At 33.4% G+C, this 19782-nt stretch overlaps 1 protein-coding gene across 2 annotated transcripts in view; it reads left to right on the forward strand.

The window, feature by feature from the left end:
* The window catches only part of Prkacb (protein kinase cAMP-activated catalytic subunit beta), a 117589-nt gene that overhangs the window by 466 nt on the left and 97341 nt on the right, over positions 1–19782 (forward strand). The gene's annotated exons all lie outside the window — the stretch shown is intronic.

A 19782-nucleotide genomic window follows, 5' to 3' on the forward strand; every position in this document is an offset into this window, starting at 1 on the left:
CCTTCCTCCTCCGCCCCCTCCCCCAGCGCTGGGCTGGAGCCGAGCGCCCGGCCGGATGGAGGGAGCGAGGGGCAGAGAGGTCCAGGCGAGCGAGTGAGTCCCTTTCGCGCTAGAGCCTGGAGGACCGCGCTCAATCTGGAACACTTCCCCAAATATGGTCCGGGGAAAGAAGTCCCCGTGTCCCTGCACACCTCGATTATTCCACTCCCAGTACCCGATCCCCTCTTGGGAGCTACAGGTAGTGCTGGGGACAGAGTTGGCTCTTTTCCCTCCATCACCTGAGGCCAACCCATTCTTCTCACAAGGTGAGGGCTGCTCGTGTGGCTCTGTGCAGGTGAGGTTAATCCCGAGTCTTAGAGATGTTGCCACTTTTTAGATGTGGGATGAAAACATACACCAGACTGCACCTTTACCCATTAGAGAAAAAAAACGGAGCAGGTTTACTTTTTCTTTAGACAGCCAAGAATCTGCTATGATGCCTGTAAAACTTAAAAGTCTTTCGGAGTTGGAAGTGCTTCCAGAACAGTTGATTTCTTCTGAAAGCTGAAAGCGCGGGCATTCTACACTTTACATCAAACAGTTAAAAAAAAAAGTCACGAAAGTGGAGTTTCTGTATGACTGTATGGTTTTATATGTAAACACACAGATACATATGTAACAGAATGATTGTGAAAGAAAACAATGGTTTTCCTTTGTAAGAGTCATATTTGATTTTATAATTCAGAATGACTAGATAACAGTATTTGCTATTTGTTGTATATCGCCAGGAGTAAATGACATCTCAGCAGTTGAAGTGAACCTGGTAATTTACTCAAATTCATGTAAATGTTTCTATGTTCGTAACAGAATAATGCTAATTTTATAATTTAGGTTGAAGAAAATAGCTTTTAACTGTGAAAGGATCAATTTAGGATTTAGTCATTTTGTTTAATGTGAATAATGAGATCAGATTGTGGTTTATATGTCATCAGTAAGATTTGTTAATTTTTAGGACCTCAGAAAACTTCGATGAACTTCCATACAAACTATTAATGAAATTCCTTTCATATGTAATATGGAGTTTTAAAAGCCAAAGTAGAGGTTAAACTTATTTTTAATTGCTCAAACGTTATAATCAACTGTACAAAAGTGTAAATAATGAAGAATCATTGGTATCTGACAAATTGTCATTTCATTGTTAAAGTTCTGTTAAAGATAAAATTTGTGCTTAATTGTATTACAAAAGTGGTAATTGAATCATGTCAGTGATTTTCATTAGCAGCGCTGTCTTATACAATATTTATATTTTTAATCGCTAGAGTACACCTTTTTTAAAAGCTATATATTTCTGTTACTAAGTTATCAAAGCAGTGAGCCCTTATACATTAACTTGAAACTTATAGCTGTGACATAATTTTGGAATATTTGCAGAGAACAGAGTGACAACCTGAATATATTTAAATTATTTTCATGAATAAATTCCTTCCAAAGGTCTAGAACTTAAGCATATTAGCCAGCTTTTTAGGGATTGATGTAGCTCATGTATCAATGTAATGGTGAGAGTTAATAGTCAGGACAACTCTCAGCATTACATACCTGTTCTGAGTGGTTTGTTTATGGAAACTGAAAGTCATTATGTTAATTTGAAAAAAAAAAACGATGTGAAATGACAACAGAAGGTAGCAGGTGATGTCTCCAAGGGAAAGTTATTTGAAATATCCTGTGTCAACCAGTGTTTGTAATTTCATTTGGAGCAATATTATCAGGTATATGTTGCTGTTATTCTGCAGTGAGCAAAGAAATTGTATTATATTTTAAAAGAGTGAAGAATGACTTTTATTTCATACGTAGTTGTTTTGTGTATTTAGAAGAAATACTCTTGCAGATTTGTTCTTCAGAATTTAAATGTAATTTAAAATTCAGTTGACACAGAATAAACTAAGAAGTATAAGGGATCACAGAGATCAACCTGTGTAATCATCCCATTTTAAAGCCAATGCACGTGACCTCTAAAGAAACTGGAGTTGAGATCATACTATTAATGAGGACAGAGTAATGAACAGACCTGTTATGTTGACTCCACTTTGCATCACTAAATAATCTATACATGTACTTTTCAAGATATGTACCAAGTTTTTAATTTCAGTTGGGGACCCTGTAAGCACAAGCTTAAAAAATTTACCATTTAGGGTGAGAGAGAAGATGCACATATAACAGTTCACTGAAAGGTAAAATGTTGAAGTGCTAACATTATGAAAGTAAAGTTAGAACTGTGAAAATTACCAGTAAATGTTTAAAGAATTTGTTTAAATATATCAAGTTAATTAAGATTTAAGATTTGTTTAGGGACAAGCTTCACACAGACAGGTGATTCTAGAGCTTACTTCTAAAAATACTCCGAAGAATAAAGTACATCAGAAGAATAGAGATAATCGACAAGGGTTTTGGTTGGCTTTGACTATCTTGTGTCTTGTTGTACTCTATTAAAACCAGCTTCTCTAATGCGTGTGCAGATTTCTTGGGCTAAGATGAGAAAAGCAGGGAAACTCCATTCTCATGTCCACAGTTTCTGGAGATAATATTAATTTGGATACCTGTTCTGCTGTAGCAAACTAGGATACTGTATTGATGTAGTTTGTATAGCAATGCAATGGTAAAAGTTAATAGTCAGAATAACTCACAATATCTGATTTATATGGTTTAAAAATTGCTTTTGAAAATAAGTGCCTTACAAATTTCAATGGAGTTATTTAAACATCACCCGATATTTAGAAGCATAAACTTAGAAAAATGTGACAGTTCAATGCTGAGATATTGTAAACTTTTGTCATTCATGATTGTTTTACTTACAGTCATGAACACAGAAAACACAGGCAATTCTTTTAACCTGGGGAAGAATTTTTATTTTCTTTTAAAAATTAAGTCTACCGACTGCCTATGCGACTTTGTACTACACATTCATGGTAAAGGTGTTGAAGCTTAAGGGTGAAAAGTGTTGGTGGAGTTTTGGATGTATATTCTCCCATGACTGCAAGTGAGTGGTAAAGCCACCCTGCAGCCTAGGGGTTACATAATTTTTTGATTGTTTTCCCAGAGAATCTGTTTTAGGAGTTTGAAGGAAAATAGAAATTAACTGGAGAAAGTCGCCAATAGATTGTGTTAAAAAAAAAAAGCAAGTTTCTTAACTAACTTTTTTGAGAACTCAAAATGTGCTTGGTTCTCCAATTGCTTCCTATGCAGTATTCTACATAATCTTTCCAACTTGGTGAAGTAGCTCAGGTGTTTCTTTGTACAGAGATGAGGAAAGGGAGGCTCAAAGAATTTTACTATTTAAGATTGTAAAACTAGTAGGTTAAAGAGCAACATTTGAATTTAGGCAACCTAACTCCAAAACCCCAATTCCAAATCACTGTTGTATAGTCTGTGTATCTAGTGGAAAAAGCAAGTTCTAAGGTACATCAAATAATTTAGACTTTGTTTCAGTTTATTATTAGTTATAACACTTTTTGGTTGCTTTCAATAATGACTTTATTTCAACATATTAAATATCTTAAGTGAGAATATATATGTTCTGTTCCTGTTAAGTAGCTAGTCAAAATTTTTTTGAATTTGTATTAATATTTTTAAAATATTTAGAATTTCTCATTTTTCCATAGATTAGAACATTGTACAACCCAGCATCTGTGATGATGGAAATGTTCTCCAGTTGAGTGCCTGAAATGTGGCTAGTGCCACTGAAGAACTAAAATTTTAACTTTTAGTGTTTGGTATGATGCAAAACATAGGTGTAGAACAAAGCTGTCTTTGCATAAAATAAAAATGCTAACCTTTCTGGAATCTTGGTAATTTATGGGTCTTCATCAAGTAAATGTAAAGGAACAAAATTCTGAATTAGTTTTTCTCATGACATTGTCTTCAGCATTTTCTACAAATAACCATTTATAAACTTAGTGAATACATTTTATAATTTAGTAGTTTGTGTATAATTTGCAAAGTTAAATTCTTTTTCGGCTGTGCCAGAATTAAAAGTTTGTAGTTTTTAATGCTGAATTTCAGTGCATATACTTTTACTGAAAAAGCTTTTTGTAGACTCATTGATTTATAACAAATTTAATGATCTATGTTATGTCTTTAAACTTTTATTTGTCAGACTCATTTTTTAAGCATAATCAGGAGCAGATAATCGTTTCAATTCAATAGATTGGCAGTGGTACTTGAGAATGGACTTCCCAAGTCAAAACAGTTATGCAATTTTTATGATATATGTATGATCTCATCTAGTTCTGTGATTCTTTTTGTGCACATTATTTCCAGTATAAAATTATCATATTCAGGAACAATTTTTCCTATTCTTTGGCTCGGGGTCCTTTGCTTAACATATAGACAGATTTGCTTTTCACTGCTAGCAGCATGAAAGCCAGCATAGGAAGATAAGCCATAACTGAGTGACAGAAGCAGCACTTGTGAAGATCCTGGGTCAGCCAGAACAGTTATTAAGATCTGCTCAGACAATAAAGAGTAAGCCATAATTAATTTTGATATTCTATTAATATTAGTACAGTTTATGAAATTAATGTGTCTAGGTGGTAATAAATGTTAGTATGTATATGTGACCAAATTTCTGCAGATGAATAAATCTTAAATTTAGATGAAAAAATGTTAAATAGAAAAATGTGGAATTTATGAGAGGTAAACATACATAGGTCAGCACTATGTTATTTTAAGTATTTCATCTTCTAAAAATATTCCCTTAAATATTCTGTATAACTTTTTGCTTTTCATTCATTCACTGCACATAAACTGATATGTGCCAAACTATGCCAAACTATATGAATAAAGACGGAATAAGATAGTACCTATACTAGTGTTCTTACACTCTAAAAGGAAGAGACAGATAACAAATGATTTCAAAAGTTGAGTGGGGAACTGTGTTAGTAACTTATCTCTTGTTGCCGAGACAAAATACCTGGTAGCAAAAGTTAAATGGGAGAAGGTTTATTTGGCTTACAGTTGATAGAGGTATTAATCTGCAGCGATGGCAGACAGGCATTGCAGAGGAGGAACACACACAAGGTAGCAAAGACAAAAGGGCCTTCTTTCTGCCTCTTATCCCATCCAGACTACACTCGTGTTGATCCCAGCATATCACACATCCCAGATTGAGCTACCTTCGACTGCACAAGTCTTTGGGGAGACATACAGACCCAAACCATAACAGGAACCAAGGGAAAGGATGGTCATTCTGCTGGTATGAGGAGGATAAGGTTAAAAAAGGACTTCAATGGCAGATGAGCCATGAATTGAACACTGGAAATGGAAAATTACCAGAGGATTTGCAGGAAAAGGGATATTCTGAGTAAAGGAAACAAAGAGTAAGCAAAAAGTCTGAGGAATGAAAGAACATATTTGGGATGAGGAAGTCAATTGTCCTTTGTGACTAAATGATAAGAGTATGGGGTTGATCGTAGAAAGAGTGGAGAGTGTATAATGAAAGACTGAAGAAATGGACAGAGGCCTGCCTAATGGAAAGTTTTAATTTTATTTTGTAGATACCAGGTAGCTATTAGAGACTCTGAAATCAGGAAGAGATGATAAAATTTGGTTTTTAATAAATTCATGGCAATGTGAAGATGAATCACAATGGAGTAAATGAAATGGAAATAAGGAGATTTTGGGGGTAATTTGGCTGAGGGACTTTGACAATCTGAACCAAGAGGGTAGAGGTAGGGATGGAGAAAAGAAACTGAAATGGTAGAAATTGGGAAAATAGAAATGAGCAGGCTGTATTTTACAGCACGTGGGGAGTGAAGAAAAGTGGGAATTGAGTATTATAAGAATTATACTGAAGTTTTTAGCTTTATTATTTTGATGGTCATGTTGTGATACCACTGTAGTCAGGAAGAGAATTCCGGGGAGAACAAGTCTGACAAGGGGAGGGTGCATACTAACCTTGGGATTCTTGTGGCATTTCTGAGAAATAATATCTGATTGGTTGTATATGTGGATTGTATTTCTAGTCTCCTGGCATGGTCAAGGGACATGCTCTGTGTTGCAATTTCATTTTATTCATCTTTTCAAAGCCAACTGTTTGGAAGCTAGATGCTTGCATTTGGCATGACTTCCATAAATTCAGAACTGTAACTACTAAAAGTTTGGTCTTCTTGTTAATATAAGTTTGCAACCTTTTATTAAGCTGTCAAACTGGAATAAGGGGAAATACTGTGCATATAAACTTCAGTACTCTCATGTTATGTACTAAGTAAATACTAGTTTTCTTCCTTTAGCATCTTGTAAAATAGATATTGAAAACTTCAGATGTAATTTAATTGTAAGAACATGAAGTGAAAGTAAGAAAAATTTAAATTGTTTTCTAATACATTCTTGTACTTGTGTTTGGAGAAGTATTTTAATGTCTCCAAGCTATAATATAAAACTAGGCATAAATTTAATAATGTGATAAGTAAATCATCATCCATTGATTTCATTATATCAGAAGAAAAATATATACTTAAAAAATTAGCAATCAGCTTCAATATGAGCTCATAAATATGAGGTAATATATGTAGGGGAAAATTTTAACCTATACTTGAAGAATAAGAGTCTCTAAATTGTGACTTAAGAAATTTATGAATCACTGTACTGATCTTTGAAGATATTCTCATATTCTACTACAGGTAAAGGAACCATCTAAATGTTGGCTAACCATATAGTCTGCTTTAAACCCTAACATATATGTAGTTGTGTTTTGCATATAGCAGAACCAGAGAAAATTTAGGGGCAGCTCATATGAGAAAGAAAGTGGGAGGAATACTATATGAGGATAGATTGAAAAATAAAATTCTTCAAACTGGAAAAATTGGGGCTACATGAAATACAGACAATCAAGTGGAATAAGCAGAGAAAACTTGGTATTGTTCACCCAAACTTCATACACTAGAACCCATGTACTATTCAAGACTTATAAAAGGTAGTTGTAGTGTAAATGAAAGGAAGTAACTTGAGAATATATTTAACTGATTAGTCACACTTAAAGGTGAAAACATCAGTGCTTGTAAATTCAGGTAGTATTTTTAACAATTTAAAATGCTAGAAAATGTTAAAGCTCTTCAAAAACTTTTTGGAAATTTTATAATCCCTCTGGGCTCCCTACACCTTTCAAAATAATTATCAGTATTCCTAAAATAGATCTTTTTCTTGCTAATATTAAGGTTTGCTACTATTATGCAAATGATAAATTATTTCCCTTGATATAGAGGTATAGTTTAAATTGCATGTGGTGTATTTTTAGTTCATGGGATGGGGATAAAGAGTTGCCTTCATGTAGTTCACAGTTGAGTGAAAGAGTTGGATATGTAAAAGCCCAATTATAATCTTGCCCGATACTTTACTAATTTTTTTCACTTTTCTGTTATGATATAACAGATTCAGTAATACTCTTTAAGCAGATTATTAATCAAATTTTGAATTATTTCAAAGACAAATGCACTGAGAGAATTGAACTAGCATAATTGAAATTAGTTCTGCCTTAGAAAACCTAATATAAATTGCATATCTTTTACCTAATTCACTATTACAAGGTTTAAGTCTCAGGCTTTATGACCATAGTTATTTTGTTGTATTCACTATTGTCTGCAATTTATATGTTGTCTATCTTGGTGATTTTACTTTTTAAAAAAATCTTATAAAACAACTGTTTAATCTAAACCTTTAAGTGTTTGTCAAATGTGCCTTTTCCACATGGACTTTGTCCTCAGAAAATTAGACTGTCTTGAGATTTGATTTCTTTAGGGCACTACTTTGTAAAATGAGTATTCAATTTCTGTACTGCATTTTTCTTAAGTAGATTACCTATAGCACCAGGATATTATTGTATATAAGTCACAAACTTGAGAGACATAGTAATAGAGGAATTACTTAACTGATTTTATAGTGGCCAGGTATGCTGATAATTTATCTAAATCCAGTCAGTTTTTTGGTTGAATAGGAGTCTTGAAAGGTTTAAAATAGAGAAAAATTAAAGTTCCATTTTAAGTTTTAGTTTTTAGATCGCTAAATAAGTCATACTTCAACTCACTGACACAAAAAACACTCGTCACTTATTCATTTGTTCAGTCATTTGATAATTGTCCATCAGTACTTATTTAGTTCCTATTTTGTAACAGGCCCTGTGCTAGTCTGTAGATGCAAATAAAAATAAGATTTGATTCCTGTACTTAAACTGGATACAGCTATTTATCATAAAGTGTACAGTGATACACAGGTGCCAGAGATTAATACTAGGGTGAAAATGCAACATAGGAGTTTAGCAGTAAGTACATGATTTCTGAAATAGACTGCAAGTTCATTTTAGAGATCTTTACATCTGTAATTGTAACATGCTGCATTGATAATCTCAGCTGTTTCCCCCACTACAACGTGTGATACATGGCACAAGAAACTCTTGTTTAGTGTTTTAATCACCAGAATGTAACACAGTTCTTGGCTCGTTTGATGGTGGAAGCTAAAGTTTTGGATAAAAGGATAAAAAATTCTATTCAGCCCTACTTTTAGAAGTAATACACTGCCCAGTTGGGGGAACTTTCTCCATAATATATTTATAATTTGGAGATAATAGCTAATTTGCCTGATAAGAGGATATCTTTCTCTCCCATTTTAGCACAGACTGGTTTATTTGACATTTATAAGTTATACCACTTTTAATTTGGAGACAGAGACTGATCTCAGGTAAGTAGGAAGACATTGGTTTAGGGAAGAAAACTGTTGTGCATCCTTTTGAAAAATCCACCTGTTGAGGCCTATTCAATTGTACCATTTTGTTCCCCAGTGTAGTGGCTGTCATTTTCTAATCTCTTGCTCACTTCTCTTTCATCAAAAAACTTTGGCACCTGCCACCTGTCTTTGTACTCCAAGCCATGCCTACATTCATCTTTGGTAATTTCAAATTCAGTTGACTTTGTATGAGCCTAAGGGGAAAAAGAAAGGGAAGGTTCTTTTTTCTTTCCTTGCCATGCTGTATCTACTTAAAATCAAGATACACAGGAGACTCAGTCTGAATTTATCACAGTCCAACTTTAGAACACAACTTGTTGGAAAGCTGTTGCCTGCCTGTTAATATTGAAATATTTAACATTAAGTTGTATTAAGTATTTAAAAACATTTAACAATGCCAAACTGTGTTATATGCCCAGTTTAGTTTAATAAATAGGAACATATTCTCAAAACATCTTCTTAAGCTTGTTTGACTTAAGCTTTTGGTGTTCTTTATTGTTGATTTTAAACTTCTTGTTCTGTTATTCCTTCATTATTACCATGAGAAACAAACATTTTAATGACTTTAATCTTCACTTATGCCCAAAGACTTCAGTGACCTGAAACTCTTCAAGTTTCTCTCAGTGATTTCTGTAAAACTTCTATAAAAGTCAGACTACAGTGGAGGTAAATGGGTAGGAGGAAGCTGTTTGGGTTTTTTAAGATCGACTTTCTAATATTTTGTGAAGTAGAATTGTGAGACATATATGTTTAAGTAAAAATATTTTAAAGTTTTCAAAGATCCTAATTTTATAAGTTGATTGATTTGATAAAGTGAAGACTCATGTAAAATATTATCCATACCAAGAAATGGAATGTTGCTGATAACCCTAAATGTTTCCATCCTGCCTCTCCCAATCATTGTTAAACTACATTATGAGGCAGCATATCATGTATCTCTTTTTGCTAGTTTTTTGCTCTCAACATATTTTTGCGATTTACGCATGTTTTAATTTTGACAGTAACTCAATAATTTTCCAGTATTACTTGACTATACAATTACTTGAGTGTAGCAAATATATTGTTTTCTATTCTATTAGTGATGGATTAGGATTGTTTCAGTTTGAGACTTTCATGAACGATGCTATGAATACACTTGTGTGTGATTTTTGGTGATGTGTGTTTTCATGAATATTCCTTTTGTGAATATATGTTTTTATATGCACACACAAACATTGTGATGGCTGAAGCTTATCATTTTACTAGATTAAGAGACTCCTGGAGAGATGATTAGATCATAGAGATACTATATTTCATCAGTGGATTAACATATGTTGATGGCTGAAAGTGTTATTAGAAGGTGAGACCCAGCTGGAAGTTGGTCTTTGCAGTCATGGCAATGGAAAGTATATTTCTTGCTGGCCATCATTCTCTCCTTTTCTGCATCTTGGCTACCATGAAGTGAGTAACTTTCCTCTACCACATCGTTTTGCTGTGATGTTTCTGCCTTTGAACTGGTCAACCATGAACTGAAATCTCTGAAACCATGAGCCAAATTAAAACTCTTCTCTATTTAGTTGTGAATGTCAGGTATTTGGTCCCAGCAACAAAAGCTGGCTACTACAGAAAAGTGGTACCAGAAGAATGGACTCTGAACTGGAACCTCTGAAACCATAAGTCAAATTAAACCTCTCTTCCTTTTTTTTTTTTTAGAGGTGTCAGGTGTTTGGTCCCAGCAACAAAAATGCTACTAATACAGAAAATTGGTACCAGAAAAATGGGGTTGTTACTGTGACTATACAAGACTCTGTAGTTCAGAAGCCTTTAGAGTATGGTTTGGAGATAGAGCTTAGAATGATTTAGAGATATGGCCTAGACTAATCCTTGAAAACTGAAGGCAGAGATTGGTGTTGAGTTTTTTTTTTTTAGTTCAAAAGGCCAGCATACTGATAGGAATACAAACAGTAAAGGCCGGGCTCAGGAGGTTTCAGATGGAGACTGTATTGGAAATTGGACTAGAGACCTTGTATGTTACAGTCTTGCAAAGAACTTCTTTACATTTGTCCATGTCCTGAAACTTTGTGGAAGATTAATTTAAAGGCTGTAAACCAATTGATCTGGTGGAGGAAATTGTCAAGGTAGCTCGACATTCAGGCTGTTGCATGGGTACTGCAGGCTGTTTTTATCAGATTTATATTGAGCATCAGAGCAAAAAGCAGAGTAGATTTGAAACACTTAAATTTTGGCCTGAAAATTACCATGTATAAATTTGAGGCCAAAGGAGATATGATAGCTGTGTAATTAGAAATCAAGTACAATGAATGGGAACCTAATGTCTTTCTCCTTAAAGCAGTTCCATAGTGACACAAGCCTTTAACATGGACCTTTGAGGGACATTTAAAATCCAAACCAGACTATACTATTCTCTAATTATGACAGTGTATTTTTCTTTGTCTTATTGCACTGGTTAGGATTTTCAGTATAATAGTTATATAGAAATAATGATAATAAAAAGTATCCTTGTCTTACTCCTGGCATCATTGAAAAAGCTTTCAGTATTTTGGCATTAGGTAAAAAAATGTTAAGATATCTTTTATCTAATTAAAGGAACTCATTTCTATTCCTGATTTATATATATATATATGTGTGTGTGTGTGTGTATACATTAGATATAGATTGTATATAAATTATTTCATTTATAAACTGTTTAAATATATTTGGTTTTATGTGTACCATTTTGTTATTGGTTTGCTATACCTATTTTGTCTTTTTCTTGCTTGTAAAGTAATCATACTGTTTTTAGTATTCTAAGCATCTTCTCTATTTACTTATTAATATTATTTATAATTGTATGTTATATAAATATACATAATATAATTGAGATTAGGTAATTTTGTCAAATGTTATTTCTGGATCTGGGTTTTGAATGTTAAACTCAATATTCAATACCTGGAATAAATCCAGCTTGGTTGTTAAATGTCTTTTTTTAGGAAACAATGAATTTGGTTTTCCAAAATTTCCCTTTTGATGTTTTTCTTTGACTGGTGACTAATAACATTTAGTTTACAGATATTTGAAGGTTTCTAACTTAATTTCATTATGGTGAGAGAACATGGTTTGATGATTTTCAGTCTTTTGAAATTTATTACAGCTTGCTTTGGTACACCCTATAACCATACTGTTATTTTTGATAAATATTATATACATTTTGAAATGAACATATATTCTCTGTTTATTGTATACAGTGTTCTGTCCCTTTCTTCCTCACTCTCTTCACCCGCTAAATACACACTACCCAAGTTAAGACAAATTTAAGATAAGACATGTTAGTGTTCTTCACCCTTACTGATTATTTTCTTTTACTAGTTGTACAGAAATGTTTTATTTAAAGTCTCCCACTGTTGGTTCATCTATTTTTCTTTCAAACTGTCAAATTGTGTATATTTTAAATATTTCAAAGCTATATTTTTAGACCCATATAAAGTTAAGGTTGTTTTTTCTTATTTAATACTCCCTTTATCTCTTATAATGCTTTTTTTCTTAGTCACATATTAGAATAGCTAAACTGTCATTCTTAGTATATTTTTCTTAAAATTCTGCTTTTGACTTTTCAGTCTTTATCTTTAAGGCATATCATTTGATTAGTTGAGATTTTGCTAATCAAATCTAATGATCTTTGTTTAAACTGTTAAATATTTGGTTTTATGTATACCATTTTGTTATTGGGGATTTTTTGTCCTACCTATTTTCTCCTTTCTTTTCTTGCTTTTAAAGTAATCAGGTGGATTTCAGTATTCTAAGCATCCTCTCTATTTGCTTGTTAATAATTGTTTATCTCCGCTTAGCTTTTCTAGACATTACAGTGTTTATCTTTGACTTAATATAGTATAATATAAAATGGTTAACTTTACAGGTTCCCAGATAAGATCTTTTTATAGACCACTATTATTCCATTGGACATCTTCTCTTTCCATCTTATGTGGTTTTATTTTCATGCATTTTCTGTGTGTATTTAAAACTCCATTCTGTATTATTGTGATTGTTCTTTGTTAGCAAAGTGTTTATTAATTTATAATTACTCACATATTTATTTATTTAGTTTTGCATTCATTCCTTCCTTCAGTCACTCCTGTGGTGATTTCTCTGATTACTGTATATTGGTTGAGCCTAAAGAAATGTTAATGTATTTATTTTAGTGAAGGTAGTCTAGTGATGAATTATATTGTATTTTTTTTTAAAAATTGAATGTCTGTTTGTTATAACATTCCAAGGATATAAGGAGTATGTTCTAGGTTGAGAAGTTTTTAAACACTTCAGCAGTGTTTCAGTGTTTTGTTTTCTATTCTATTGAAAATTCAGCTGCTGGCCTAATAATTACAATGCCTATTTAAAAATTCTATACAAATCTTAGCAAGGTATTTTTAAAATAATTTATTTTAATAGTATAATTTTCAAATGAAAGGACAAAATATTCAGTATATTTTAGTGCTATGAGTTTTCAATTAATAGTGGGTAGCCAGAGTAGTATCATGTTAACTTATAGTCTGCAGATTAACAAATACTTCAGCTTAAGTATGTATGTCTTCTTTCATGTCTGCATAGTTGAATGGAAATATATTATTTTCTGTGGAAATACAACTTTAATTATCAGCTAATATAAAGTTATCGAATTGAGAAAGGAATTAAATTGTTCTGCTTCCCCTCGATTAACTAAATTTAAGAATTTAGATGCTAACTAAGGGGAATAAAGGTCACTTATCTTAGCACTTAATATTATTGACCTGTTGTGTACATCACAGAGAGATACAAATGATGAAAGTATTTTCAGAGAAGCAATAGTATAGGTATTAATATTTTCATCAGTACTCTCACAGTTTTAGTATTTTTTTTCTCATCTGCAAAATGGAGGTAGTTCCTAGTTGTGAGGTGTAGAAGTCATATATGTGTTTCTCCTGGCCCTCAAAAGATGATCAATAAATAATAGTTATTACCTTTAAGGAAAATTCCTATTATCTGTATTGATTAGGTTCATTTTTAATAAGTTGCTGGTCTGTGGAAAAATAGATATGGAAAATTAACCTGTTATAGTTAATGTTGTATTGACTTTTAAAGAACTGATTTGTATTAATAACCAGATTACTGAGAATAAAAAGATGGAGAATATTAGAAAGCCGTCAAAACTTTAATAATTGTAGTTTATAGACTTTTAGTATACAGATCTTCTCTTTCCTCGGTCGAATTTTTAAATGTTTGATGCTATTACTAATGAGATCATTTTCTTAATTCTTTTTATATAGTTCTTTGTTAGTGTGTATAAACATCACTTTTTTATAAGTTGATTTTATATTTTTCAGCTTTACTGAATTTACTTATCAATTTTAACATTTTTTTGGTGGAATATGTACAGTTATCTATACAAGATGTCACCAGCATATACAGTTTGACTTTATCCTTTCCTGTTTGGATGTCTTTTATTTTTTTCTCTTGCTTAATTGCACTGAGAAGAACTTCAAGTATTTTGTTGAACAAAAGCAATGAGAATGGATATCCTTATTCCTCATCTTAGGGAAAAGGCTTCAGCTTCTCACCATTGAATACATTAGCCATTTTGTTGTTATATATGGCTTTTTATTTTATTGGGGAATATTCCTTCTATACCTAATTGGTTGAATTTTTATCATGAAAGCATGCTGAATTTTGTCAGATAATTTTTCTGCATCTGTTGAGATGATCATATGATTTTTGCCCTTTATTTTCTTACTGTAATTAATCATATATTATTGATTTATATATGTTGAACCAATCTTACATCCCCAGGGTAAATCCCACTTGGTCAGAGTGAGTGACCCTTTGATGTACTGTTGAATATGGTTTGGTAGTGTTTTGTTGAGGATTTTTGTCATCTGTGTTCATTAGTGATACTGATCTGTAGTTTTCTTTTCTGGTAGTATCTTTGGTATCAGAATGATTTGAGAAGTATTCTGTCCTCTTCAGTGTTTTGGAAGAGTTTAAGAAAGATTGGTTTTAAATGTTTAAATGTTTGGTAGAGACAAAATCCCCAGTACCCAAAGTTAAAGGAGGAAATGTTTATTGTAGCTCACAGTTTGTAGAGGTTTCAGTTCATAGTTGGCAGGCTCTAAGGCAAGCTGGCATGGCAGAGGGACCACTCCAAGGAAAAACAGTTCATGGCAGGCAGAAGGCAGCAAAACAGCAAAGCAGTGAAGGAGCAAGCCTGCCTTCTTTCTGTCCCTGTGTATCCAACCAGGTTACCCACCCTTTGGGTGGTGCCACCAACACCCAGGGTTGGCCTTCCCATTATCCACACCCAGAACTATGCTAAACCAGTCAGTGGATAAATTTAGTAATCACACATTATAGACCCAACCACCTCTGAAAAGCCCTATTTATGACCACATGAGGCTTTGGGGTGGGGTGAGGGCATCTAGACATAAGCTATAACAGTAATATTCAGCTGTGCAGACATTTGGTCCAGATCTTGGACCATGGATTGAACCCATGGAGTTCTGAGCTACATCCCCCATAGTTTTAATTTCTGTTTTTCTTTTTAAGAGACAAGGTTTCACTAGGTTAGGAACCTGGCTCCACAGCAGGAAGTAAAGGGCAGGCCAGGGAGAGCTGGCCAGCATCTGTTTTTACAGTTTTTCCCCATCCCTTACAGTACAGTTTGGATTGAGTAGGAACCCTTCTGGGAACTGCCCTTGCACTAGCCAGGGATCTAAATTGCTCACTCAGCTCTTTTGCATCATCTAGAAACAATGACAAACTTTCCCATGCCAACACTCCCACCCACCCTGTCCAGCTCCTACCCCTATCTATTGCTTTCCCAAAAACCTGAAAGCTTCTAGGAAATTATCCATTTTTCTTCTAGATTGTCTAATTTGTTGGCATAAAACTGTATGTAGTACTCCCTTATGATTCTGTTTATTACCAGCTACAAAGTCTCCTCTTTTATTTCTGATTTTATTTCATATGTTCTCTTAATGTAGCTAAGGGCTATCAATTTTTTTTTTTTTTTTTTGACAGGGTCTCACTGTGTAGTTGAGACTGACCTAGAACTCACTGTGTAGCCAGTCTCTCCTGCCTCAGCCTCCCAAGTGCTAGGATTATAGGTGTGCACCAATACACCCAGCCTTATTAGATTTGTTTATCAAGAGACCAACTCTTATTTTCTTTGATCCTTTCTATTTCTTTTAATATTTTTTATTTATTCCTGCTCTTTGTAATATTCTTCCTTCTGCTAGATTTGAGCATGGTTTGCTCTGTCTGTATCATTAATTTCTCACAATAAACCTATCTAATATTTGCTATTGTCATCATTATTTCCACTAAGAAAACTTAAGACTTGGAGAAGATAAACCTGGTCATATATTTAAATATCAGAGCTGTTGTTATCTACTTACACTTCAGATTTCTTAGGATGATAAGCTTGATTCCTCTAACAAACATCAATAACCCTAGAGTTCTTTCTGTTGTAAGGGTTTGTTTTTTTTTTCCATATTTTGTAGCATTCTGTAGCCTTGGTGATGAATTTTCAGCATGTGTGCTACAGTGGGCTGTTTGTTTTCATTGAAAGTACTAAAAGGTTTGCCATCATTATTGTATAGTGTTTCCCTCCTTGTATTTCTCACAAGTGAGTTATCCACTAGTTACTCTGCTGCTTCCTATTATTTATTGTATTTATGCCTAACAAATGCCTCTCTTCTAAACTCTGGCCCTAATTGTTATTGGACATGATATTTGTAAATTTAAATTGAGGAAATTCCATTTTCCTTAAATCTGTATTCCCTATTTTGGTGAAAATAGTGATTTTTTTTATAGTCACATAAGTCAGAAATCTGGGATTCATCCTAGATTCTTTCATTTTCTTTGTCCTCTGCCTCTCACTAATGACTGATAATTTGCCTCCTCATTTCTAATTTCTTTACTACTAGCTTAATTCCTTTCCAGGATATCCATACTAGTTTCTTAACCAGTCCCCCTGCCTTCAGTTTTCAGTCAATCCAATTCTGATATGAATACTGCCTGCTTATAATTATTTTTATAATGTGCTACTGCATATGGAATAGAATCTACTGTTAGTGTACTGTGTAAGGCCTGTCATAAATTAGCCTCTTTATCTTGTATTATTTCTTTCCTGTCACTCTTCATAGTATCTTTGAAGGCACAATAGGATATTGTCATTATACAGCACTGGTAGTATTACTGACTTTAACACCAGAAATCTTAGTATTTAGAAGTATGCCCCCCCCCAAAAAATGAATCCTTCTGTACTGCTAGCTCATGTTTACCAAGATCTGGTAATATTTTTTTCATCGCTTTGATCAAAACAAGACAGTCTACTGTGAAAAAATGTATTGGGTTAGTTCTAAACTAAATCAAAATTATTTTGTCTGCTGTTTCCTGTTTAAGATTATTTATAGTAATATCTTGCACTAGTATAGATTATTAAAGATACACTCTTTACTCATACCCATTTTCCTTTCTGGAAGTCTCTTTTACCTCCTTCCCTTTTATCAGGTTAACCATTCTATTCATTATACTTGAGGGAGGCCTTTTCTGATCTTCCCATTCTCCTTTAAGATCTCCTATTATCTGTCTTCATACAATCATGCGACACTTTTCACAGCCCAGTCTTTTGAATTGTTTTTGCTCATCACATAACATGGTGCTTTCCAAATAATGGGCACTCTAAATACTTGATGCGTAAATGAATATAGTTTTCTTGATAGGCAAAAGAAGATAGATCTGAGATATTTTTTCAGAGATAATTTGTTTTCAATATAGTGTAACAATTTAGGTACATCAGAAAACTGTAAGAAATATCTGTTGGCATTAAATAATGTAGCAACTAGTACTTACAATTGTTGTATTTATTTCTAATATAAGATTGTGAAAATAGCCATCAAGTTAATTCTGCCTGGTGGTAGAGAAGACTGGAAATCCTTGGAAATAATTACAAATGTGCACTTCACATTCAAGTAAGGGTTTACTTGTTAGTATGTTAAAAACAATGTCTTAATGAAAAACTAACATTGCAAGTAAGTTTTGTGAACTCAACTCAAAAACACAATATTAAATTCTGATTATTTTTGCAAAATTGAGACTGTACCAATGGAGTTGGCATTGGAAGTAAGTTTCCATCTCACAGTGCACAATGTCCTGCTGAGTGGATTCTGTCTCAGCTGTGTCTTGTCTCCTGAGATACCTCCCCTAAACTGGTTTTCTAGCCTTGTCATCTCTCTATATACTCATCTAATAAATTTATTTTCTGTGTATAATAACTAGTGTAAATTCTTTTCACTTTTTTCAATGAATAACCCTGACTATTAATAGATACTGAAGAAGATTCTGATTTGCATATGCTCCCAGAAAAGGAAGACTTATTGGTATGTATATCTCATAGGGCTCCCAGGAAACCAATGAAAAGTACTCTGATGGATAGTTGGCAGTAGAAATCAGGGAACTTATAAGTCAGATTGATAGGGCAAAGAAATGTTTTAGTGTGGAACAACTAAGGCAGTGTTGTGATTTCCTGAGAACGAAGTATTGGTAGGAAATATTTTCATTCCATAAAACAGAGGGTTAATATCAAAAAGAAGGAACATTTGATAAGCCAACAAAGAGACAAAAAAGGTAAAGGAAAGAAAACCATAGGAAAAATACAAATAGCTATAGACTGAAAATGAAATTCATTTGATTAATTGTTATATGAAAGGACAGTTTACTGAACTTGTAATCAGTGAAATTAATTTTTAAAAGTGCCTTTTTAATTCAGATTAGCAAAGATAAGCAAGCCACACAGTATCATGTATGACAAGAATATTGTGTGAAAATTGGGATACCCACTCTTGAGATGGTTTGGTTATATTAAATAAAGTTGAAAATAGGCATAAAATATGGTCCAAGAATCCCTCTTTTAGGCATCTTCTGAATAGAAGCACTTATATATGTCTAAAACAAGCATGTAACCCCCTCCAAAAAAAGAGAAAAATATTGATGAGAATATAAAGAATTCCACACATTGCTGGTGGAAATGTGAGATGATGCAGGTACTTAGAAATAAGTTTCTCAAAATATTAAACAGAATTATTATATCTAGTAGTTTCACTTCTGGAACATATCCAAGAGAAAAACGTCTGTACAAAAATTTGTACATTAACATTCATACAGTATTCATAATAATCATAAAGTAGAAACAACTGAAAATAAGTAGAGAGAATGTGGTGCCTTGGAATTCCATTCAGCAATAAAAAGGAACAAAATATTGAGACATGCTACCCCATGGGTAAACCTCAAAGAACACCATAAATGGAAGAAGTGAGATACAAACACCATATATTGTTTGATTTTACCAACAAGAAACGAAAAGGTAAATTTGTAGAGACAGAAAGATTAGTAGTTGATGAGAAAAGTGAAAATACGTAGTGACTGCAAATACACATGAAGTTTTCTTGGGAGGGAGGGGCAGGAGTAACAAAAATGTTGTCTACAATTAAGTAGAAGTAGAGATTGTGCAACTCTTAATTTATTTAATTCACTGAATTTTGTACATAAAACAGATGAATTATATGCTACATAAATTTCAGCTGAAAACTAAAATGCTTAGTCTATCACCTTTGCACTGTACACCTAGCCTGTGTTTTGAGATAGAATCTCATTAAATTGCACAAACTGGGCTTAAACCACAATAGTCCTGACTCAGCCTCCCAGAGTGCTAGGATTACACGTGTGTGTCACCATACCTGGCTTCTTTATAAGTAATAGCATTGTCTGAGAAGGTAGACCAGCATTTGTGTGGGGGATAGCTGGAAGGAGTGATGGCTAGAGATATATCATGATGTTAGATAAAATGGAATTGAGGGGGGCCAGGATGTGTATTATTAAGTTAGTTGTAATAGTGATAACTGCAACTAGCCTAAAAGGCCACCAACAGAAAAGCAGGTTAAAAATATACTACATTTAAAAAAAAGGAAGGGCTGGGGATTTAGCTCAGCGGTTCGGTGGCCTGCCTTGCAAGCGCAAGGACCTGAGTTC

This window comes from Fukomys damarensis, unplaced genomic scaffold, assembly GCF_012274545.1.
Source record: "Fukomys damarensis isolate Sample0158 unplaced genomic scaffold, DMR_v1.0_HiC HiC_scaffold_33, whole genome shotgun sequence".
Lineage (NCBI taxonomy): Eukaryota > Metazoa > Chordata > Mammalia > Rodentia > Bathyergidae > Fukomys > Fukomys damarensis.